Source organism: Caloenas nicobarica, chromosome 12 (assembly GCF_036013445.1).
Source record: "Caloenas nicobarica isolate bCalNic1 chromosome 12, bCalNic1.hap1, whole genome shotgun sequence".
Taxonomy (NCBI): Eukaryota; Metazoa; Chordata; class Aves; order Columbiformes; family Columbidae; genus Caloenas; species Caloenas nicobarica.
This window is the reverse complement of record NC_088256.1, coordinates 2,034,494-2,048,248: the sequence shown is the minus strand read 5'-3', so window position 1 is coordinate 2,048,248 and position 13,755 is coordinate 2,034,494. Positions and strand designations below refer to the sequence as shown.

General features: G+C 50.3%; 1 protein-coding gene across 4 annotated transcripts in view; it reads right to left on the bottom strand.

Annotated features, from left to right (window-relative positions):
• Positions 1 to 233: 233 nt before the first annotated feature.
• SPRY3 (sprouty RTK signaling antagonist 3) overlaps positions 234 to 13,755 on the bottom strand; it is a 54,106-nt gene continuing 40,584 nt past the window's right edge. For all 4 annotated transcript variants that reach the window (XR_010606870.1, XR_010606871.1, XR_010606869.1 and 1 more), the window contains exons 3-4: positions 12,625 to 12,838; positions 234 to 718 (exon numbers count right to left, since the gene is read on the bottom strand). The gene's annotated coding sequence lies outside the window, so the exon portion shown is untranslated. The remainder of the gene's footprint in view (positions 719 to 12,624; positions 12,839 to 13,755) is intronic.

Genomic DNA, 13,755 nt, shown 5'->3' with positions numbered 1-13,755 from the left:
CAGGCTTGGAGAGGAAAAAGAAAGAAAAATCAGTTTGAAGCACAATTCATCGTGTTTTATTCCAGTAAAAAAACCCAAAATATTCTGTAAAAGACGTAGATCTGTTTGGTTTTGTGGTTTTATCAAAAGGCTCATTAGAGTTGATTATTTCTTGAGCTGAAGTAGGAGATTTCTTGTAGACCTCATTTTTCATGCTCAGAAAGATAACCCCCAAAACCTCCTTACTCTTTGTGGCTCTGGAGTAAAATCTTGAAAGTTGAATCTAGAGAATCTAAGGGATTAAAGATCTGGTTTTCCATCTCTGTTTACCGTCTGAACAGCCCATCTTCAGGCAGGTGGCAGCTAGGAGAGGAGGTGAGAAAGCAAATACACACAGAATGGCATCCTGGGGACCACCCTGGGGGAGCTGGTGACATTGCGGGGAGATTTTCCCAAGGGGTCTCAGATGCCACTGGGGCACTGATGCGGGGTTACGCGGTGGCTTTGGTTCTCCTCCCTGCCTCATGGCCACTTCTCCAGAAAAATCCCAGTGACCCAGCAGGTTGATACTGTTCCCACACTCATCTGCCCTTTACTATGTGCTGTCCCTGGCTGCCTGTACCTGTTTTCTGCTTCTTGCCCATCAGCTTTGCAGGGCAGCATCAGCCTTTTCATTGATTTACCTCTGGTCCCATCAGGCTTCATCCAGTGTCATCAGGGTGGCTGGTCACACACGGGGCTGGAAAGTGGGGTTCACCCACGAGCAGTCAGGAGAGGTAGCAAAGAAGGGGTTAAAAAGAGGGGCTGGGAAGAGAGCTGAGTAAATAGGCACGGTTTATGAGGTGTCTGCTAGTCTGGAAACACAAAATTTGTACTGAAGGTACAACTTGGTGGTGGGAGAGGTCACGGCCCTGCAGAGGTCTGTGGGTTGGGTGCACACAGGCTGAACAACGTGTCCCCTGGGTCCCCACTGCCACTGGGCTCCCCGAAGGTGAGAAGTGACAATCCAAGTGCGAGCAAGGCCGTAGCCAGTTGTCCATCACTGGGAGAGAGGAGGAGGGGGACGGGGGGAACAGGGCTGTGTCCTCTCATGGGGAGGATTCCCAGGACGCCCTTCATTGTCCACACGCTGCTCCCAGCTGCTCCCCTGCCCGCCACCAGCCCATCTCCATAACGTGAGCTGACACAGCTCCTGCGGGAAGACGTGGGATTGAAACCCCTCCCTTCAAACCCTCTAATTGGAGCTAACTTTTGCCCTGAGAGTGACTCCATTATCAGGGAACCCCACGGAGGGGCAGGGGTAAATTAGGGTTTGATGGGACCAGACGAAAGTCATTTTCCAAGACTCCCCCACCAGACTTTCACCTGTCCTTTCCCCTCCCACTATCCTCTTTCCTCCTCTTCTGATCAGCTGCTCTCTGACTGGTAAAATGTTTACACAGATCAATTAGAGACACATTTAGCTGACATATGGCTTCTCCAAGTCCATCGCCTTGACTTATACAGCCAGAGGGAATAAAAGACCTGGGCTGGAGCCCCTGTGTCCCACCCTTGTGGACACCAACAGTTTTTAATGACTCTTTAAATCAGTTCTGCTTGAAGGGTATGGGCCAAAGCCGTTATTCTCTGACGTTTATGACTAGGATTCGCTGACTGCATTGTCCCTATGGCTTCTGCAAGACTGCTGGTTTTACCCATCAGGAGACTGGTAATTCTTCTCGTCCCAAACATCAGCCACTGCAGCTGGGCTGGGAGATCTCAACCTGCCCAGTCTGGAAACAGCAGCAAACAGCAGGGACCACTGTGAAGGAAGGAGATGGAGGGAATGATTTTCTCATCTCTTTGATGGTTCCTTCTCCCTTTGCTTCACCTGCCTCCACTCCACGCAGGCAAGACCCAGCAGCCTTCAGAGCTGGTCCTCATCCGTACAGACGAACAGACTGCCATCGGAGCAGAAAGCTGCTCCAGCAACCCACTGGCTAAAGCAAGACTCTACTCAATAAGCAGGTAAAGTTCTGTTAAACACTGAACTGATGCATCACAGAGGATCTTCTGCCTCCCCTGTGTCCATCTGATTTTGGTCTCCATTAATGTGTCAGCTAATGAAATGTCAAAAATAATTCTTAAAATGCTTCCATGGACTCCTCCAGAGCAACTGATGCAACAGGACCAGGTGCTCGGTCACTGTGAGAGCAGAGAGTGAGCGGTGAGCTGGGTGACACAGGGATGGTGGCCAGGCAGGGCAAGAGGGAAGATGGAAGCAGGCAGACTGGGGGGACTGCAGCAGGAAAACGTGGAGACCATTGCATTTTGGCCACCATGCTGCCCATGGGGTTTGATGAAAATCATAAGTTATGCAGCTTGTTCTAAATACGTACCTTGTATGCCACAAAATCCTGCAGCCTGCCTGAGTTTGGCTCCACACAGATGAGGTACGCTCCTGTCCCACCATTCCCTGGTGATGTTCCCCACATCCAGTTTTCTCAGGGTGAGGGGTTATAATGAACCCGTGGTTATTCATCGCTCTGTGCAGTAGCACAAGGTGGGAATAGAGGTGCTACAATGATACAGAGACAGGGGACAGTGGTTTGGCCTGAATTCAGGCTGGATGCACTTTCCGGGGCTCCCATTTGAATTATTTATTTTCTGTTTTCTCCCCTTGATGTTTGCTCCAAGTGCCATGCAACCCTGTGTTAGACTCAGCCCATGTCAAGCCCAGCTGTGCTCTGGGTCGAGTCGTCCCTGAGTCACCTGGCCGTGGCCATGCATCCTACTGCCACCGTCCCTGTGCAGCTGGAGAAGTGAGGAAAACCCTCATGTCACACTCTGCCCCTCCAAAGCTGGTGTCTGACTGGTCCAGCTTGGCAGAAAGGACAAGATGCAGAACATTTCACTCCCTCTGCTCTGTCCCTCCCCTGTCACACAACTCAGCATTTACAACTCCAGCCACAGCCCCTCACTCTGCTGGGAAAGCTGAGCCTTCCCCAGAAATCTCCACCGATGAAGACATCTTCCACTGGGCAAGCGAAACCCCTGGGATGCAATGGAGTGGTCCCAAACCCACACCCCACCAGTCCTTCCATGAAGATTTGCCTCTGGAGATACAGAAACACAGAGAGCAACAGAGCACCCATGCCACCTCTAGCATCCTCAGATGTCCGGGCACACCATGCGGGTTTCTGCACCCAGCCAGCCTTTGGGTCCAGGCACACAGGGCTCCTCATTCTGCCCTTCGGTGTCTTGGGGACAGGGAAGGGGAAGCCACTTCTGAGGCCATGGCTCTGGGGCTGCAGCTGCTGATGCATCGCCCCATCTAGTGGCAAACGGTGGCTGGAGGGATCTTTGCGGCCCCATTAATGCAGGAGAGATCAATGAACGGTTGCCCCTCGCTGAGTATTTTTAGTGTGCAAATGTTTCACGCTGTAATATATATCCTCTGGTTGAGGCTGAGCATGTCTCCATTTCCTTCCAGCATTACGAGGATGCCGCTGCAGTCAGACTGACGAGAGACTGGTTTCAATTATAACACGAGGAACCACATGTACAGGGCTGGTCCGTAATATGCTGTTGTGTGGAGAGCTGGGTGCTCTAGTAGTTCCAGTAAAGGTACAACGGTTTAAGTGGAAATGACTGGTATTGATCTTGGCAGGCAGATACCAGCAGAAGTAAAAATAAGCTGCTCTCAATTAACCTGCATTGATCTGAATTAAAAGAAAAATGGATCAGCCCTAAATAAAATACTAGCCTCTCAAGTCAGAGAGCCTAGTGGTGGGTGGCTTTTTAGCAGAAACAGGTGTTTGACTTGAGAAAGGAAATGCCTGGTTTTAAAGTGCAGTTCTGGTTAGAAAAGCAGTGGTACAAAACTGGATGTTCCTCATATTTTTCCCCTCTGTGGATGAGTTCTGTATCACGGGGCCCTTGGTCTGCAGATAAAAAGAGCTGTTTTCGAGAAGCCAGTCTCCACGAGTCCACCAGGAACTTGTCCCACAACAGTACCAACTGCAAGAGACTGGAAAATAGCCATGGATGAATAGATCAGAGTTACTCAGCCTTGGCAGCCTGTGGGCCCTCTGCAGTGGTCAGCAGAGCAGGACCCAGAAAGAATCCAGTAGAGCAGCAACAGACCTTCTTCCCCAAAAGCAAGGGAGTTTTTTAAGTAAAAAAGATGGAGAGATACTAGAAAAGACAAGGCTAAGTCCTGCCTCATTCTCTCAGAGTGATGCGTTGACTGCCATGAGGCCGGAAAGCAATCCAGCTGTCAAGCACTGTGCTAGACCCTTCCTCCTGTTCTCCTGAATATCAGGCTCTGTGTCAATGCTAAAAGCTCGTTTACATCTGTCTAATCAGATAACTGGCTTGAAGACTCATAAGAAAGGCAGAGCTGACACAAGAGTTGTGATAAACAACATTATCTTGCCTTGTGGAGTTTGTAACACACAACATAGCAATTCCTGGAGGGCTATGAGCTGCCGACAGACACAGTCCCTGCTCTATTCCAGGGCCACCAGGTACAGAGGGGAAAGGAGCAAGGATGGAGTCAAGACTTTGGATAGAAGGGAATTCTCCACTGCATCTTCCTGCTCTGGGCTTGAGCTCATCTGAAATTTGAACCTTCCAGCTTTCCCCATAGAGGATTCGGTTGAGCTAATCCAGGGAGCAGACAACAGTGGGAAGCGATGCAGAGTCCCTCTTCAGTGGAGATGGGCTGTTGTATCTGAACTGTCTCTAACCCATCTCCTCAGGTACTAACAGACCACACCACCTGCACAAGAAGTAGTGAAAGGGCTCGGCACTAATTCTCAAAAGGTTTCCCTTGGATGGCAAAAAGGAGAAGGCATCCCTGTCCCAGAGCTCACACACGCTGTCTTCATACCCTGACTGTCCAAGGCTGTGGCTTCTGCTGGAGCTTCTCTTTCAGGTCCATGTTCTCTCTCATTTCTCAAAGCAGAATTTAACTCCATCTCCTGACCCATAAGCTCCACCACAATAACTCCCCATAGCAGTCACAGGGATATTAACCATGATAGCTCCTCCCTAGGCAGAATATAGCCTAATAAACTAAGATCCTGACCTTCCCTCCCTTCTTGCTGTCTAGCTCTGCCTATAGCTGTCACCAGTCTTGAAGAACAACTACCCTAGGATGTAGAGACAGGATTGTCTCTAGTAAGAAATATAAACTGGAAAAAGTCCAGAGATATAGATCTACAAAAAAAGGCAATGGCACAAAAGACAAGACCAGAGAAGAGACACATTTATACACTTAAATATGTAAGGTGTTCCTGCAAGGAGAGATGCACCATCCTTGGTGGACAGGATGAGAAGTCATGGATTTAAACAGCAACCAGGAGCACTGAGGTTTGACAGTTTCTCTTTGGCACAGGTTGGGAAACTGAGGCCTGGGGAAGGAGCTGCAGAGAAGGAAAGAGTGGAGAAACCGGAACATATTCCCCAGAGTTCACAGCTCCTTGTCTCCTGCTGTGAGCTCTGGAAGAGACCTGTCTAATGTGCACTAATGAACCTACCGCCCAAGGGGCTCAGAGAGTGATCTGAGCTGCTCTCCTGGGAAAGCAGAAGAGGGATTTGTGGTGAGGAGAAAAGCTGGCATTGCCCCCATGCAGATGGATTTGTGTGCCAAGACTCTGCCTGGGGGAGTGTGAAGTGTCTGCTCGCCCGGCTCTCCCCAGCAGGATTTGTAAATGGAGAATAATGCAACCTCAGGCATTAAAGAGGGAGACACAAAAAGGGCTTCAAGATCCCTTGGTGGGCAGAGCACCCAGACTCTGGAAGACTGAAACTTGGACATACTGACTTTCCAAAATGATCTGTCTTTGCAAGGAAATTCACAGCTCCCTGAACCTGAAATGCTCTTTTCCCATCTCCCCAAGCTCCTTTGCTTCCCTGTAACCTGCAATCTTGCCTACCCTTCTTCTACTGCCACCTCTTTTTCTTAACTTGGTCACAGTAGGTTTCTCTCTCTTCTAATTTCATCTAACGATGCTGAATACAACTCATGGAGAGATTCAGACTCAGCTTCAGGTGAGCATCCACCATGCCTAGCCTGGCTTTGAATGAGAGCTCTTCCCATGCTAATGGTGGTTTAGCTGGGGTTGGTGCCTTCAAAAGACCTCTGGAGTGAATTCAGGACAGCTTTTCAGAAGTGCATTTGGTTGACAGCAGCTGAACATGAGCCAGCAGAGTGCCCAAGAAGGACGCCAGCATCCTGGCTTGTATCAGCACTGGTGTGGCCAGCAGGACCAGGGCAGTGACTGTCCCCCGTGCTGGGCACTGGTGAGGTCAAACCTCAAATCCTGGGGTCTGGGATCAGTTTTGGGCCCCTCAGGACAAGAAAGCCCTTGAGGGGCTGGAGCGAGTTGAGAGAAGGGAACGGAGCTGGGGAAGGGGCTGGAGCACAAGTGTGATGGGAGCGGCTGAGGGAGCTGGGGGTTCAGCCTGGAGAACAGGAGCTGAGGGGAGACCTTCTGATCTCTGACCTGCCTGAAAGGAGCTTGGAGCCAGGGGGGGTCGGGCTCTGCTCCCCAGGAACAAGCGCCAGGACCAGAGGAAACGGCCTCAAGTTGCACCAGGGGAGGTTGAGGTTGGATCTTGGGAACAATTTCTCCATAGAAAGGGCTGTTGGGCATTGGAACAGGCTGCCCAGGGCAGTGGTGGAGTCACCTTCCCTGGAGGTGTTCAAAAGATGCAGAGACGAGGTTCCTAGGGACATGCTTTAGTGGTGGACTTGGCAGTGTCGGGTTAACTGTTGGACTTGATCTTAAAGGTCTTTTCCAACCAAAATGATTCCATGATTGAGACAGATGAACAAGAGGGAAGCCGAGGGAGCAGATGACAGGGGAAGTTTTGAATCCCCTCTTTCAGGCAGGACTGACAGCCGGGAACCCCTCAGCCACTGGAGCAGGAGACTTGTGGGCTGCTCTGCAGGTGAGCAGCAGCGCTGAGCTCTGTCTGCACTCCCACAGGCCACCCAAGAGGGCCTGGGCATTCTGCACAGTCTCGGGTATGAATTTGTGAGCAGTGGTCCAAGTAACCTCCAAGCAGTGGAGCTCGCCCAAGTGATGCAAATCAGCGTTGCCCCACAGTCCCCCCATCTCTGCACTAGAGAGCACTCAGTACCTTGCTGCTAGTTGGGGTTTCCTTGCCTGTGCTGTTCTGCTCTTTCTTCTTCTTCTTTTGCTTTTCCTTGCTCTTCCCAAAATATCCTCACACTTGACTTATCTATCATGCAATCTTTTCAGTCCCACTGCAGACAATGTCCCCAGCTCAGTAATTATGCCAAAAACTGAATCAGAAAGACTCATTCCTGGTTGCTACAGAGAGCTGGAGCTTCCCAGGTATTGGATGAGATTCTAGCCTCAGGAATGCCCAGATGGCTATGACAAAGGAAAGCAGACGTCTGCTTCTCTGGTTCTGGAGACCACAAAACCTTTCAGAGTATGTGCAGTCTCCAATAAAGGTATGAGACCAGCAGCTGATCAGGACAGCAGGCTGAAGGGTATAGCTCAGTGAGTGCATGACCTCAAATAGAACACTTCAGCTTCTACAGCTCACCAAAACAATTTCTACTCATGTCTGTTAGTGGGGATGGATGGAGAGGTCTGGAACAAGCAGCCCAAAGGGATGACCAACCTGGCCTTTTGGAAGAGCAGCGGTTGAAACCCAGCAAGCCTTGGAGGAGCCATGCTGGGAGGTGGGAAAACCCAGAGCTTTCATAAGGGCTATGAAAGAGTAGTTTCCCAGAGGACTCACTGAAGACCCGGACAGGCTGTAACGCCTGCCTGACCCCAGCCTCCCGTGCCATCCCCATCTTGGCATGCTGCCTTGTGAGAGAGGAGGGCAAGGAGAGGAGATATCACCAAGGAGTGAAAGTACCATGGGAAATAAACACCTTCTGCAAGGGAAACCAAATGAGTGCAATGAGTCTGAGGCATCTTGCTGAGGCCATGGGCCACTGTGCTGCACATGTGTGGCCAAAGCACTCTCAAGCAATAAGTCTGCATTACACTGACTGTTTTTTCTCAAGTACAGAGACGTGAGAAATATTCTGATAGCTTTCCAGAGCACTGGAAAGGTAGCTTGGCAAGACCAGGTGATGGAAAATGTGCAAATCCACTTCTTGGCATTGACTTGCTAAAAAGTGGTTGAAACAGAAACAAGGATAATGGGGTTTATTTGGAGGAAAAAATAGTATATTGAAATGAAATGGGAACAAAGCAAGAAAATCCTCTGGATATCCCGTGACCTGACAGCAAAACAAGAACAGCCTCAAGCTTCTTTCTTAAGCCTGAACATCAGCACTACTTAACCAATGCTAACAACAGCTGCAGTGCAGTGCACAGCCGGGCTATGGCTGTCTTCCCAGCTCTGCAGCTAAAGGCAGCACATACCAGTACCCAATAAGTCCCACCAAGCAGCCGGGTCAGCCTGGCCCAGCCAAGGGCTCACCAAATGAGGCAAACCATTAACTCCCAAGGCAAGCTGAACCACAGTGCCATTCCCCAGCACACGTCGGCATGGCCAACCAAACTGAACCCCCACCTAGGAATACATGTACATCCCTGCATCCCCCCACCCCATCACTCCTGGAGAAGGAAAGAGCAGACAAATCATCCCTAACCTACACAAGGTAAAGTCTCAAGGCTTTTCTGTTGACACGGGCAGTTTAAGGACCTACTGAGAACAGCACAAAACTTGCCACACTCAACTTGCTTTCCAGGCAAGCACCTATGTGGAGTTATAATATCCACTAGTTGCAAAGAGACACAGAGTCTAACTTGCATCTTGGCGTCTTACTCCCATTGATTTCAGATAGGAGTTAGGTGCCAGAACAGGAGTAAGAAGTGAGTCAAACCACCTGACATAGGGCTGAAATACTGCCGCTTCCCCAGATCATTGCTGCCACACCATCCAGTCTGCATCTATTTCAGGCACAATTTGTGTTCCCAAATGTACATTGGCTGCTGGGAAAAGAGTGGCCCTACAACCTGGATGTAAGACTGGCACTTGAAGGACCTGGCTTTTTATCCTTGTCTGCAGAGAACAGATGGAAAGCAAGGCTATGAGCAAGTCTCTCTGGGGCTGAGTTTCCTTTTGGCAGTAAAACGGGCAGAAGAAAGAATTCCCCAAGCAAATCTACCTGCTGTGCACCCGAACTCTTGTGTAAATTTGCATTTTATTCCTATGTAGCTGAGTTCAGGAGACCCTAACAGAGAAAGGGAGCAGGTATAAATGTTACTTCCCAGCTGTAAACACTGCTCCATTCACAGCTCAGACAGCAGCACTGCCCACCCAGGCTCCGGGCTGCTGCCTTTCTCCCATGTTGGTTGACTCAGTTTGGGTTCCTGGGCTGGGTTTGGAGCCTTTTTTTTTTTTTTTTTTTTTTTTCTGGAGAGCACATTTATTAGGGAAGCCCTTTAATTTTTCCGTTTTGGAAGAACCCCAAATGGGCTTCCCGGCAAAACTAATGTGCAGGCGCTCGGCATTAAGCACTGAGTAATCCTGGAAGTACAGACCTGATGTCTCTACAGGCAGCAATAAACTTTTCAGCACAATATTGTAACCTCAAGTCTTCCTTCTTTAATGGCTTTTCTCCATGCCATTAACATTGCTGCAGAACTTTCTGTGCATGGCATGCGCGCGCAGACACACGCAGGCGCACTCAGAAGCAGGCAGAGCCTCGGCTGTCAGGGCTCAGGTGCAGCCGTTTCTCCAGCCTCCTTGGGTCAGGAATGCAGCCTGGAGGGTAACACACATGCAGAAATCCTGGTCAGGATTTGGATGCTTTTTGCCTTTATTATTTGCAGGATGCAGTGGCCCTGTGCCAGTTTGGGAGAAGAGAAAAAGGATGGGGTAATCCTCTATAGTCCTCTGGTTCAGTGCCACCAGGGTCACGCATGGAACAAGACGTGGTTTGTCACCCCGGGGTAGGTTGGTATATGGCTCAAGCACCAAGTGCACAGAAATCACACTGGATGAGGCAGGTCACATAGAGAATGGGATTTGAATGCACAAGACCCAGGCTGTTGTGGCATCTGCCACCATGTCCTTGGTCTTGACCCCAGTACGAGAAACTCTCACATACTTCTCCTCCAGGCAGTGGGACCACCTCAGCTGCCCAAAGCAGAGACTGGGGGAGAGCATGAAAGGGGTCCACAAGCTAAACCAAGGACTGAGGATCATGGGTGAGCTCCCTGGCCCCTGGGGGTCTTGAGGGCTGGGTGCATGGCAGGTCCCTGCACCAACATCTCCTGGCTTCTATGTGTAGCTATCCCTGGCCATGGACAAGTTTGGAGTCAGAGACAGATGTGGAGGATCAGTGTGAGTTCGGGAATGCTAAAAGATCTGGCTCGGCTTATGATAATAGGTTGTCCTGCGCTGACAACAGCTCCTTGTCGAAGTGCGGTATACCAGGAAGGAGTAGGACATCTGGGAATAGGACCTGGCTGCCTTGTGACAACTGTCACAGCAGCACCGGGGAAGGGTGAGTCCCTTCCAGTTAGAGGGATGAAGATATGGCCTGGAAAACCAGTTTCCATCCAGATTCACAGAGCATTCACAGAGAAGCACCAGCTTAATTCCTCACCTTGGTTTCCTGCTGCTCTACCTACCGGTGGCTGAGAAGACTACAGAGGCAAAAGACTCAGGCTCTAGAGAGCCCTTCATCAGCTCAGTTGATTCCTCCAGCCAATTAAGAAGCACTATCAGTTGGTTTGGAGGAAGAGCCAGCAACAGAACCAAGTGCAAATTAATACACGGAGGAAGAAGAATTTTCTGCCACTCAGCAGCCTGAGCAACCTCGACGAGAAGCGACTTCAGCTGGGAAAAGCATGGAGCTGGGACCTGCTCTGCTTTCTCTAATTGCATTACATTACATGAGACTGGGGGAGACTGCCGTCAGTTGGGGGCCAGAGGGAGGTCCAGACCTCCAGCCTTCCGGAGCAAATTGGCATGTGTGACCCTGCAAGAAGGAAGATTTTGAGTGACACCGGGGCACTGTGTCAGTGGTAGAAGCCTGGGAACCTGCATCAGCAAGTTTCAGCTCTCGGCTCTTTTACTTCTTCACAAAATTAAAGATGTAACACTTTCCTCTGAAAGCAGACAGAATTCTCTGTCTTCTATCTACAAATAAATAATACTTTTTTTTTTTTTAAAGGCACTTTTTCTCCTGGAACCAATTTCCTAGCCCAACTGGCAATGTTCAAGGTTGTGAGAGGCAGAAGGTAATTCCATACACTTCAGAAAAAGGCCACCAAGCTAAATATCACAGAGAAGTGTCCATCTAGGGTCACAAAGGGCATTAGGGCTGTCACCTACGTCTTTGAGCCAAGAACCGAGGTATGCCCCGGCGCCTCCCTCCTGTGCAGGACACATCCCTGTCTCAGGTCTGGTAGCTGTAGCAAAGAAATACAAGCCCAAGAAGAAGAGAAATACTCAGAGATGGCTCGAAATTGTTAACTCCCAAAAGCTAGAGAGCCTCCCTTCCTCCTCCTGCTAACTGCAGGTGAGCTTAGATGACACAACATCCCCATCTAAATTAACTGAGAATAATCACCACTACGCGAGTGCTGCACAACTCCCAGTCCTCCCAGGTCTCTCTTGCCAGCCTGATCTGGGCTAAAGCAAAACCTCACTTGAAGTCTTTGAATTCCAGCTTTTCCTCAAAGCTTCAGATTCAGGATAAGGAAGACTCTCCCTGGGACTTTCAGCTCAGAGAAGAAGCCTTAGAATACCCAGCAGTGAGGTCTTCCAGCACCCCAGCAGTGGCACTGATGGGGTCCCCACTTCAGGTTGCAATGATCTCTGCACTGGGACATGGACAGCAGCTTCCTGGGGGCTTCCTGGGTGGCTTCAGGATGATGGTCCCCTGTGACATAGCCTTGGGTTTATGTCACACTGAAGCTCAAAGCATCAAAGCGTAACCCAGATGGATCATACCAAGGTGAGGGACAGAGAGTGGATCCATGGGCTCAAAGAGAACCTCACAAGAGAGAAGGACATGTCAAAGAGGACATGAGCTGACACGCTCACGCAGCACTAATTGCATGAGTCTGTCTTTAGCAAAGTAGGGAGGTTGGCTGAGTGAAACAGGATGCTCTGGTGTTGCATTAACATTAACATTATGAGTCACTTGTTCCTCCCTTGGCGTCCCTCTGGACCAGGCTGCTCCTTCCTCTCATTGGCAAAGCCCTGAAGAAGGAGGAAGGCCCTGGGAAGAGATGCAGAGAGCCCGACCCTCGTGATGTGCAGAGAGGGGGGAATTTCCTGGAGATGGAGCCTGCTGCCTGCAAGAGGGGACGGGGCTTCACTGCCTTCAGCTGTGGGAGACACAAGCAGGAGGAAGCAGGTGCCAGAGTCCTAGAGGAAGGCTCCTAAACCTTGGGACAGTGTGGCTAAGGAGCACCCCCTCCCCTGGACTGGGTACCCCAGCTAGTGGGCAGGCACAGGCAGTGACAGAGGGGGCTGATGGACCAACTTTGCTGCACTAGCAGTGCTTAGCATTTAAAGAGCCAACAAACTTTAAACATCTACCTGTGTTTTGGGGCCATCACCTGGGCTCTCAGGCAGCTCTTCACAGTGCTCACCTCCCAGCACAGGTGCCCAGGAGGAAGTAACCTCTTTTTCTGCACCCACCTTCCAGTGCAGGAGCTGTCCCTTCCTCTTCCTCTCTGCTCTTCGCTTCAGCCTCTCTCAGTTGTCAGCCAAGGAGGGGATGGATCCAGATCCTTCTTCTGTCAGCCCACCACAACCTGGAGTCACTGCCCTGGAGAAGGCTCCTGCGTAGATGGACCCTGAGGTCTGCGGCCACCCGTGACAGTGGCAGAGACGGGGAGAGCTTTTCTCCAGTCTGGAGGAAGTAAATAAATAAATAAGTCATCCCCAGAGCTCCCCAAAGGTGCCATTAAGGAGCAGAGAGTTAGCGATTAGTGGCAACAGGAAAGGGGGGAAAAATTATAAACAAAGAAGTCATCGTCATGTCCATGGGGAGAGCACTTCTAAAAATCCTTTAACAGGGCTCATTAAATATACATGGCCTCAGTGGCTGGCTATACATCCTGATTAGCACATGACTTCAGCTCCTGCAGTCCAGGGTGTTCCTGCTTCTCACCGAGGAGATAAAAGCAGGTGGTCCATCACAGTGGGCAACGTGGCCAGCCTTGTGCATTGGCACGGAGCAATCACAACCCCCAGGAGCCCTATGGACCTTCGTTCTGATAATACGGCACAGAAGACACAGGCACCAGCTGATGCCTTGCCGCAGAGTGCAAAATAGGTCCAACCCATTTGTTCTGGGTGAGAAACAGAATGAGAGAGAAGGAGAAATTGGCAGGACTGGAAAGTCCCCGAAGACCCACTTTCAGGTGTTTCCTTCCACCTCTGACAGCCACAGTCTTGACATGTGGCTCAGGGAAGGGGAATCTTTGCAGAGCATCACCCTGGTTTATCCAGGTCTGCTGGAGCACAGCCATGTGGCAAGGCGGGCGAGACACTGCAGGACACTGCACAAGTCTTTGCTGCCACCACACTCACCAGGGCCAGGTGACTGCGTTAAAATTTGTGTGCACCCTCTATCCTCCATCCTCCCTTGCTCTTCTGCTGGAGAACATGCAGCTCACCCACTCATTCAATCAGAGAAGCAGTCCAAGGCCTCTTTCTTTCCCCACTTCCTTTAACGATATTAATATTTTATAACTTTTCATTGGAAGAAACATGCAAATGAATGTGTGTGGGAAGGCCCTGGAGTCTTCCAATGTTAACAAAACA